General features: G+C 42.7%; 1 long non-coding RNA gene across 1 annotated transcript; it reads left to right on the top strand.

Annotated features, from left to right (window-relative positions):
- Positions 1 to 2065: 2065 nt before the first annotated feature.
- On the top strand, positions 2066 to 11263 carry LOC142829761 (uncharacterized). The gene is made up of 4 exons (XR_012904506.1): positions 2066 to 2587; positions 7321 to 7442; positions 9108 to 9216; positions 10347 to 11263. It is a non-coding gene; the product is annotated as an uncharacterized LOC142829761 (long non-coding RNA).
- Positions 11264 to 11709: the final 446 nt, after the last annotated feature.

Genomic DNA, 11709 nt, shown 5'->3' with positions numbered 1-11709 from the left:
GTAAGGGGGGCAATATTGCAACCACCCTAAAATAACCTTGCAACCTGCCTGCAACTCCCTTTTGGGTTGGACCCCCAATTTGAGAAATGCCAGTTTCCCATGTGAAATCTCTCTAGTATAGGGTAAAAGCACACAAAAGCCCATATTTCACAGTATATGACATGTTTTTCATGACCCTGAATTTGGTAGGGCCCTAGTTATGCAGGAGGTCAGACTAGACAATCACAGTGGACCTTTCTGGCCTCAATATACATTAACAGAGCACAGATTTTGGTCACGGCCCATTCACTCAGCCTTTGTGCTATACCTAAGATTTTGTATAGCACACAACAAGTCAGACCTAATTTCTGCAGAAAAACTCCTGCATTCATTCCACACATCAACAAGGTGAGGCTGGGAAGCTAGTAATCATGAAGCTGCACAAAACATGTAAAGAAGACAATTTCTTCTAGCCCTGTAATGCCTGCAACTTATGTTTGCTAGTTCTGCTGTTCATAAGAATTTTGGTAGTGTTGGTACAGACCAACTTTAAAACAAGAAAATAAAGTGTGTTTACAGAAAAAATAAGTTGCTCCCTTTCACACCAGACTAAATTTTTACGGTGAGGAGAAATATAATCTGAAGCCAGCTATTGATAATAGAAGCACTGGCAGCCTCTTTAAATTGAGTGGCACTAGCAGCTGTTGCTACACAATTTACAAACCCAGTCTTTATTCAGGCAAAATTCCATGATTAATATCTGCAGGATTTGTCCCAGCATGATTTTTACAAATCACCCTACTCCAGTATCTCAAAATTACAATTCCTGCTTGTAAGAGTTTTTACTTTAACAATACACCCATTACATTGAGGTCTTTCTTTGGTACACTCTATTCCCAAATAACTGGCTGACATGTTTTTTTAGGGAGGAATAGGGAGCTTCTTTCAATAAGAGCTCAAGGATGCCTGATGTTTTTTTCACAAAGGAAAGTTAAATTCTCTTTCATCAAATATTTGCTTTAACTGCATTTTGTTCCATTCCAAAGTCTCTATTACTAGTCCCTTTTGGGAGCAAAGATAATCGCTGCACCCTTTCAAAAGGCCTACAGCTAGACCTTTCCCTTGAATCCAGACAATTTTTGACATTATGACATTTTCTTGTATAATACAGTGCTAAAATACACTGTTGACAGATACTCTGCCAGTTAGTGATTTCCCCTGGGAAAGTGAAGTAGTATAGACTTCCTTCCTCATTTTAGAAAAAAACACTGAACTGTGTTTTTCCAGGCAGCTGGTCAAAGAAGCAGGTGTCAGGCTTATAAGAAAGTCTGAAAGTTCTGCATCACAGCCTTCTTCCTCAGCTGATGTCAATACCCAAGTCTTACACTGTGTCCATTCCTTGTGTGAATAAGAAAGTACTTCCTTGTTACTCTAAAGCACACTAGACCGTGCCATGTATAATTTGACACCAATTTCCTCTGCAAGTTATAAAAACAACTTCCAGTCCATGTTGACTTAATTTCCTACAATAACTCTGTGTCACTTCTGGAAACTAATGTCTCTGTGAAAGTTGTGTGGCTGCTGAGTTTTGATTTCATTTGGAAGCAGCTATGTTTTGCAGATTTATACATCTCTGTCCAATTTAGATCTCCCCACAACAGAAGTGGTATTTGAGTTTTTACAGTTTACCCCCACCATCAAATGAGACCATGGCTCCCCGTTGATTTCCAGAATAGAATCAAAATTTGCACCCTTCTTGTTAAAGCCTCCATGGACTTGCTTTCCTTATGGATTATGTCATACTCTATTCGCTGCCACACATTTCCTCTGCTTGTTAAGTACCATCCTTTATGTCCTGTAGCACAAACTAACCACTGTTGAAGTGACAGCCTTCTCCTCTGCGGCTCCCGCCATCTGGAACAGTCTTCCTACATCTCTCCACTTCCCTGGCTTTCCATCTGCCTGCATTTTATCTCTGTATGCTCTTTCCAATACAATTTATTCCTTTTCTTTGTTAACTGTTTTTCATTCTGTAACTCAGCCATTATGGTTTCTCTCTGCAATGCATTTGAGAATGCAGTTTGTGTGAGAGGGTCTGCAAAATAAAATCTGAGGATGTATTTTCTTATCTTGATTTAAGGAATATTCAACATGTAGGCACTATATTATATACTGGAAAAACTGGCTGATTTAAAGGAAGATGTTAGGAAGAAATACCGAACAAAGAGGTTACTGTTAAAAAGTCAGCAGTTGCCAAGAATTACTACTTAGTGGTATATGAGACTCTGCTGTTTATTTCCTATTATTATTTCCTCCCTCCCATTTCCTAAGAGGAAGAAAAAGTGGCAACATCTCAAATTGGCTTGGCAAAAGTCTGCCTCATAATGATGATTACTGTACACAGGTGTTTTCCCATCTGAGAGCTCTCTGGGTGCTTTCTTTCTTTTCTTAAAATTGATAATGTGAAGCAAATCTTACAGCATACAGTTAAAGGAATAGAAATGAAAGCAGAAGAAGAACATGAGTTGCAATCTGACTCAGTGAAGCGGTCTGCAGTCACTAACCAAGCAGCAGAATCCTACAACAAGCCACAGAAAACATCAGCGAGGTAGCACTAACGATTAATGTTTGTTTCAGGGTTCATTGCTGGAGAATGTTGAGGGCTCAGCTTATGCCAGAGGGGCCCCCAGCACAAATGCCATGAAAGCTGTGGTAAATATGAGAGTGAAAACTGAGAGGGAGGACAGCTTAGTGCATAAGGCAATGAAGTAGGACACCAGAGTCACAGGTCCAGTTTCTAGTTTCACTTTATCTCTTAGGGTGTGTCTACACTGCTGCACATTTACCTTGAAATAAGCTATGCAATTTGTGCTACGTAAATTGTGGAGCTCAGTGTTTCCCAATTGGTGCTGTGCAGAACCCTGGGTTCTGCAAAGCGAAAATAAGGGGTTTGTGAGAACATGGCACTTCCCCACCTCCTCTTAAAGAGACAGAGTATTTTGTTTATGTTTTTGTTTTTTCTTGACAAATTTTACTCTGGCAACCCCAGGGGTTCCTTGAAATTCTTTTAAGCTGAAAAGGGTTCTGTGGCCAAATAAAATTGGGAAACACTGCCATAGCTTATTTTGAGGTAATTTCAGAATAGTTTATTTCAAAAGTTGGTGCTGTCTACACAGCACCAAATTTTGAGATAATTCACTATGCCCCTTAATCCTTGTGCAAAAAATGTTACTGGGACGTTGGAATAAGCTACCTGTTATTTCAAAATCTATTTCGAAATAATGGGCTGCTTCAATAGATGCGGAATAGCTATTTCAGGATACCTCCGGTATCCCAATATAGCTCTACAGTGTAGACGTACCCTTAGTGCCACAGATTCCAAAGTACAAAATAGAGATAATATTTTAACGTTTGCATCACTTGTCTTAGCTATGTAGATTGCAGGCACCTCAGGACCAGGGCTGTTTCTGAGTATTTGTACAGCACCTAACCCAATGAGGGCCTGGTTTTGTTTGGGGCTTACTGGTGTTACCATTATGCAAATACATACATAAATAAATAAATAACACTGAGGATACAGTACAGAAAGCAGATATCTTACTCAGTGCTAGTGAGAAAAAACATCTGTATGTATGATGTGCAGTGCTTTGAAAATGCTGTGCTAGTTTTCAGCTCAGAGTAATGAGTATAGTTGTGACATATACAGTTTTTTCTTTTTCAAATGTACAGTGCTTCTATGACAGAACTCTAAGAAGGGTAGCCATGTTAGTCTGTAGCTAATGTAAAAACAGCAAGAAATCCTGCAGCACCTTAGAGACTATCAGATTTATTAGGGCATACGCTTTTGTGTGTAAAAAGTGGGTTTTAGCCACAAAAGCTTAAGCCCTAATAAATCTGTTAGGGTACCTCTACACAGCAGTGCATACCTTGAAATAAGCTACTAAATTTGCAAAATAGTTTATTTTGAAATTCGGCACTGTCTACACAGCACTCATTTTGAAATAAATCGCTATTCTGGCATCTCACATAATCCTTGTGCAATGAGGTATACAGGATGCCGGAATAAGAAGCCCATTATTCTGAATGCATCCCAAAATAACACCACTATGTAGATGTACCCAAAGGGTACGTCTAGACTACCGCGTTTTGTCGACGGAAGTTTTGTCGACAGATACTGTCGACAAAACTTCCGTCGACATAGAGCGTCCAGACACATTAAGTTCTGTCGACAAAGCAAGCTGCTTTGTTGACAGAACTCCGTAGTCTGGACGCAATGTTACAGGCAATAACACCTTCTGTCGACAGAGTTCTGTCGACAGAAGGTGTTATGCCTCGTAAAATGAGGTTTACCAGCGTCGACAAAACTGCTGAGTTCTGTCGACGTTATGTCGACAGAACTCAGCGGTAGTGTAGACGCTGGTATAGTTTTGTCGACAAAAGTCCACTTTTGTCGACAAAACTAGGTAGTCTAGACACACCCTTAGTCTCTAAGGCTATGTCTAGACTGCAAGCCTCTTTCGAAAAAGAGTGTCTGGACAACAAGAAGATTTTTTGAAAAAGCTACTCGCTTTTTTGAAAGAGAGTCTAGACTCTCTGTTTCAAAACAGAGCACAACTGGCACATCTGGGAGCACATCTGGCAGAGATGGTCTGGGCTCTCAGATCCCTATCACGTGGGATATCTCCTGGACGGAAACAGAAGAGTGCTCGGGGGGGGGGGGGGGGGGGAACGGGGGTGGTCCCATCCTTGCAGCAAAACTCAGACGGCCCTAAGGGCAGCCCAAGCGCTTCCCCCACTTCTCCCTCCCACAACCCCGGTAGCTCAGGGACATGTGTTGCCACAGTGGGGACTTCCCTCGGGGAGCCAGTCAAGGCACCGGGAGCAGGCGAGGGGCTTGGTGGGGACCATGGTCACAAGGCTGTGACACTGCGGTTTACCCAAGAGCAGCTGTCTGTGCTTCACAGCCAGGCATGGGATAATGTGCCATTCTCCGTCCTGCACCATTGGCAGAGGTGCGGGCTCTGGGCTGAGTCCCTGGGGCCCTGGCTGGTTCCAGACGGCATCCACCCTTCCCCCTGGTCCCGCCGAAATGTGTGTGAGCAGCACAGTCCCAGGCATGCCCTGCATCTGCCTGCTGTGGCCACGTGCCACTCAGTCACTGGGCTGCACATGCTGCTTTATAATGGAGATTGCCTATCTCCTAGAACTGGAAGGGACCTTGATAGGTCATCGAGTCCAGTCCCCTGCAGGACCAAGTACCATCCCTGATGAATTTTTGCCCCAAATCCCTAAACAGCCTCTGCAAGGATTGAACTCACAACCCTGGGTTTAGCAGGCCGATGCTCAGACCACTGAATTTTCTGGAAAATAAGGGTGGCAATAGCACAGCCTGCTATTTTCTGGGAAAAACTTGCCAGTCTAGACACAGCCGTACAGTTTTTTTGAAAAAAGGACACTTTTTTTCGAAAAAACCTTGTAGTCTAGACACACCTAAGATGCCGCAGGACTTCTTGTTGTTTTCTATAACAGAAGACTTTCAGCAAGAAATAGGTGTCATTTGTTAGAGTCAGGTGTCAAAACTAGGATATTTGTGTTATACACAATGTCTGTAATCAGGAGAGCCAACAGCCTGTGTGGACCGCTTGGCAGGTGTGCATGGGTGGAGCTGGCTCCATGCTCACGGAAAGGGCAGGGCCTCAGGCAGAAGAGGCAGGGCCAGGGGCAACATCCACTCCCCTTCCCTCCCCCCCCCTTCCCGGCTCTCAGAGCCACATGAAATGTGCAGTGCAGCACTTTGGTGGCAATTTAAAGGGTCTGGGGCTGCAGCCACAGTTGCAGCGGTAGACAGGCCCTTTTGAATTGCTGGGACCTGGGGCAACTGTTCCCTTAGTTTCCCCCACCCCTCACCCATTGGCAGGCCTGTGTGTAACCAGATAGGAAGTCCAGGATGTGATTTAACTTGGGAGAAAGCTTACACTATATCCCACTATCTACCAGTTTAGTATACGTTGCCTTTTATCAATGATAATTTTAGACTACAATCGGTAATATGTTCCAGGTTATGTTGAACACGAAAAACATGATGGTGCAAACAGACTACTTAGCTTGTTAGTATGTGCACCTGCATAAGGAAACCCTGGGGAACTGCAAATTGAATGAGAAATTATCCATTTTGCATGTAACTATCTGTTATTCATCTGCAGCATAGGTGCTTTTCCAAAAATATAGCCCTCAATAGTATATATTTTCAGTGCTGAAATGTGTTCTTTCTGAATCAAGCAGAGATACAAAGCAGACTAAGAAGACTGTCAGAAATCATACACATTGGTGGTTTTTAAGTTATGGAAAATAAGAACAAAAGTCTCCATTGATAGTTAGCATAATGGGTGCACCTTTTTTGTAACATGCTGCATTAATTAACTCTGAGAATAAAATGGATGGGCAGGTGTATTGTCATATGTAGAGGAAGGTTGATCTACTGGGAAGAGACTTATATTGAATATGACCAGACAGGGTAGTTTTGCAGCTAAGAAAATCAGGAAGCTTTGCTTTCTAGAGAGGAAATGTTGGTCATTTGTCATTAGATTGGATGACTGAAGAAGGAAGGTGGCTTTCAAGCAAAGTAAATTGACCCCTGGAAATTGGTGGGGGCATGTGACTAGAAGAGGGTTTGATAGCTGGTCACGTTTCATTCTGGGGTGCTTGTTAGAGAGGGAGAGGAAGAGGAAGGTTTGACAGCTGAGTGAGTGGAACAGGTACTGGGGATGGTCAGGAGCCACAAGAAAGGTTCCGGGAGGAAGAATATTCTGGGGAACTCCTTAGCACTGAGAGGGAGCATGGCTATGGTTGCAGTCCTGCAGGCACGCAATATACTTCCTCCTGCTTTCCAGGGGACTGTGTAGGCAGGGGTGGGAAACCTCAGGCCCTGGGGCCGTATGCAGCCCCCAGCTTGCCTGGATCTGACCCTTGAGGGTCAGTATTGGGGAGCCTGTGCTGATGCTCCAGCCCCCCAGTGACCCACCCACCCACAGGGCTGGAGCACATAAAATCTATTAGCCTGGACCCGCCCTTAGGCTCTGGTGTGAGAGCGGAATGTAGGGAGTGTCTTTCTCTTTCTCAGTCAGGGGCTTCTCATTTGCTTCTCACTTGCGTATGGCCCTCCGACTGATTATTCTATTGGCCAGAGGCTCCTGACCCAAAAAAGGTTCCCCATCCCTGGTGTAGGGTGTGGAATGGGGGATGTCCTCACCCTTTTTCTCAGGGTGTCTTGATCCTTAGTGGATAATAGGCAGTAGCCATGGTGGTGTACTGGAACTGCACTTGTGCCTTACTGCTTCCTAGGTTTCTTGGTCCTTCTTCTTGTACCCCTGGTAAACTACTGTGCCAATCTGGCCTCTACAAAAAAGACTTGTTTGGACCAGAAACTGGAGGAAGATGTTGGAATCTTAACGGAGGTGCTCCAGGTTGGTATTGAGCTCGTTTTAGAACTAATCCCATGGTTTACAGAGGATTCTGAGAGAGACTATATTTATATTAGTTCTCTCTGTTCTGAGAGAGAAGGACTGTATTTATATTTTAATAGCCACTATATTCTATTTAAAATAGAATCTAATTTAAACCCTTCATTATCTTCACAAAATATCTGTGTTTGGGAATATATATATTTGTCCCACTTTCAACTGTTGCAGTCACCAGTTATAAATGGATGGGATGAGATATTAGTATCCTGGCAATTAGATCTTGCAGCATTTTGCAGTCCAGGTGGCAGCATTTTGAGGCATGCCTCACAGTGAAGTGATAGGCATACAACAAGCTGCTTGTCTGGCGACTGCATGCCACAGATGAGCTGACATGTCTCCACTGAAAAAAGTGAAGTGTGACATGCTTTCACTGTACTGAGAAATGTAACACATTAAAAATGCTGCGACCTCCTCTGACATTGTCCAGAAGCAGCTTCCATTCAGTTGTGTTTTCATCCAGGGAGGTCTTGACAGATAGATAGAATGAAGAGCACTTGCAGGAGGGTTTATCAGCAATTTGTACTGACTCATGTGGGCTAAGTGATAAGCATCATGCACATCTCACCTGTCATAGGATATAAAGGGGCTCTAGGTGAATGCAAGTATTTGTGATTGATGGACGCAGAGTTCCAAAGTGTATCCTCAGTGAACATGATGTCCCCACAGGTTGCCATTTGCAACTGGATTAATTTTAATCAAATGAAGGATAAAGGTCACAAAGCAAGTGGGGTAATTTTTTTTCATATGGAGGAGGTTCATTTACATGGCTTATTGCAGCAAAAGTATGTACATAATGCTGTGCTCCTGAAGTGTTCCCATCGTGCAGATAGGAGCATGCAATAACAGGAGAGTAATCTCCCAGTGTTAGCCCCTGTTTCTGGATCTCACAAACACAGGTACATATGACAGGTACACCTCTCCTAATGTCTTTTTAGGAAGACCTAAGTATCTTGGCACATCTCAGGGCTTTTCTACAGGAATGCTTAGTACTAAGCAAGCTGGAATGTAAACCTACCTTGCTCCAGCTGGCTGTACACAATGGCTACAATACAAAAGAGGAGTGTGATTCCCTGCTCACATACACATACAAGATCTCACCGAGGTACTGCAAGTAGAAATCACATTGTAGCTACGGTAGCATGGGCACTGACATCATGACTTAGCTATACCAAGTATATATCCATCAGTTTCAGGTGGTTTTGCATTTGGTATACCTGCCACTGCCACTGGCCATGCTCTTGCCCCTACACCATTGTTTGTACACACAGTGCCTCACTGTGAGGGAGTGTGACTATGTGTATTCAAGCAAAGAAGGGATGCTCGTAGTGTTGACATAACCTCTATGTCCATGTGGACCTTGTTTCTGCATACTAAAAGTTCCCTAGGGTACTTTGATCTAGATTTTCAAAACCTGCATGGATATGTTACTGCCATGCAGGGGAATTATCAAAGGATGATTTGAACTCATTGCTATGACTGAATAAGTTCCCACGGGGAAAAGAAAAGAACCCTGGGGAATTAAGTATCAAAGCTTTGTAGACCTTTAAGAAGAGGCTGCTGCTAATCTCTCAAACAATGTTTCTCCTTGTTCTTTTTTTTAACATGAAGATCTGAGACCAGAAAGAAGAGATGATTGTTTTGTATAAATATACCAGAGGGCTAAACACTGGAGAGGAAGAGCTATTTAAGCTAAAGGACAATGTTGCTACAAGATAAGGTGGGTATAAACTGATCATGAATACAGGAGATGAAAAGGTATCTAACTATCAGAGGAGTGAGGTTCTGGAACACCCACCCAATAGGAGTTACAGGGACAAACAACCAAACCAGTTGTAAGATGAACCTTGGAAAATGTGTGAATGGGATTGTAGAACATGGTCGCCTACCACAGCAGAGAACTGAACTTGATGAACCAAGTGTTCTCTTCCAGTCTGATGTCTGGATGTCTGTTCAGAGATGTATGCTACTTCAGTACACTCTATACAATGTAGCAACTGTGTCCCTAATCAGGATATCGAAGCAGAACATTTTCCCAGGCATTTCAAGAAGAGAGGTTTGGTAGTGGAGGGTTGGGTTTGGGCTTCCTGCTATTTATTAATCACTCCTTATTTGATAGTGGAGTTGTTAGGCCATGAAATGATGAAACAGGGGTAAGCCTTAAAATCTGATGGCCTGATAATCATACACACTAAGGCCCTTTTACACTCCACTGGCACAGTAAAGAGTCTACAATGTAAATGAGAATAGAGCCCTTTTTGTTTAAACTTACCTTTGATGGAGGTGAATAGAGGCAGCCTCTTCAGCAGAAGCACCTTACTGACCCCTACTAATCCCCCCTAAAGTAAGATTGCCCTTTAGCAGGAACTTTCTCCTAGCATGCCTTTCTGGGAGGCTGGTCTTTACATTGGGCAAAGCAAGGCAGCTGCCTCTCTAAAGTGGCAGTTTTATACCTGGCTGCACCTCTCTCTGTTTCAGCTAGGGAGTATTTTTCTTCTCCTGTTATGTTGTTTTTTAGCCTCACAGTTCTTCTTCCTGGAGCTAGAGCACAAAGGTACGCAGAACTCACAGTACCTGCGGTGTTTCCAATACTTTGGAAGTGTAATTATCACCAATATTACAAATGACATCTAAATGGCTGTCAAGTCTGTAAGTGTTCCCTGCTGCAAGAGGCATTTTATAGTTGAAATTGTTTTCAATCTCTTCAGCTGAAGTTCGATGCTATAAAATTAAGGAAAAATGAAAGTGAAAATGTAGCCTCCCTGAACTTCTCTTTATGAATCACATTGTCTGTCTCACATGCATACTCTTGGCAATGTGGCCTTTTCCTTTCATATGCTGTTTCTGCAGGTCTCTTTTGTGATACTCCAGAAATCAGCAGCAGTAAAGAGGAATCAGTGACCAGAAGACGAGTCTTGTGGATAAAACAATGGTTTCAAACTCGGGTCATCTGAGCTCAATTCCAGACCTTGCCACGGACTTGCTGTGTGACCTTGAGCAACTCACATGGACAGGATCCTATCCTGTGAACAGTCATGCTTCTGACTAACTTTAAGCACTTGAGCTTATTCACATGCTTGAAGTTAAGTACATATCTCTCTATGCCGAGCCTGCCTTCCCTGCCTCAAAAGGCTGTCATGTGGATACATCATTCATTTTTATAGTGATGCAGACTATGTCCTAAACAGATATTAATCTTCGTTTTTAAGGGTTTTTGTCACATCTGGTGAATGTGCATCTGAAAAGGTTTGTAATGTTCTATGAATAAACATTCATAAAGCTCAATGGTTAGATGAGTTACCAGTTGTGCTCATGCGATTCTGAGTCAAGCTAATTGGAGATGTACACTCATAAATTACAAGATCCTTAGATCTCCAGTATGTTTAAATCTCTTGGGTCTGCCAGTTGGGGAGGAAGCCTTGTGAAAACTGTCTGTCTTATTTTTAGCATTTCTGCTTCAAGCAGGGAATAGAAAGTGTCAAAAGGGAAAATGTGCATTTGAATGAGATGACAAGCTGAGCTGAACAGTATAAAACTCATAACTGAAGCTGGGGTTCCATCAAAAACTTGTGTCTGAAACCCATTAACTTTGAGGAAGTTTGGATTTGAATTTGGATTTGAACTACACTACTTAGACACTTCTTGAGACAAAAGAGTCTCCGTTCACATTTTGTGTCAAGATTTGAAGAAGTTCTTTCATTTAAACTGATATATCCAGACCAGAATCCTTCCAAAAGTGCAAAGCAATCTTGTGAATACTGATGGTGCTGAATTAAATGCTGCAGTGATCTTCCCTTTATGAGCAGATATTGTTCTGCACTGAACTGTGATCTCCCTTAGTATAAGGATAAAATAGAGAGATTCCCACTAATTAGCCTTCTACGATAAACACAACTATATTAACAATTCCTGAGCTCTGACATAGGAGTGGTACTTATATCAGCCATTCTAATGGCATTGAGATTTAGATCTAGCTGTGTTCTTTAGTCGATAGACAAATTGGCACTAAGGCATGAGAGCTATAGCATTCTCCTACAGAAGAAAGGCACTTATCTGAAGGTGTCCCTCCTCACCATGTGCAGAAAAGTGCTTTATGCTTGGTTACCTTAGGTGCTGGACCATCTCCTCATAGTGGCTTCATTGACTTCAACCAGCTGAGGATCTGGCCTGCTATATTTAATTCCAACACACAATCCAAGTAACCAACTTATGT

This window comes from Pelodiscus sinensis, chromosome 6 (genome assembly GCF_049634645.1).
Source record: "Pelodiscus sinensis isolate JC-2024 chromosome 6, ASM4963464v1, whole genome shotgun sequence".
Lineage (NCBI taxonomy): Eukaryota > Metazoa > Chordata > Testudines > Trionychidae > Pelodiscus > Pelodiscus sinensis.
The sequence above is the reverse complement of the archived record's forward strand: the minus strand, read 5'-3'. Positions and strand labels throughout refer to the sequence as shown.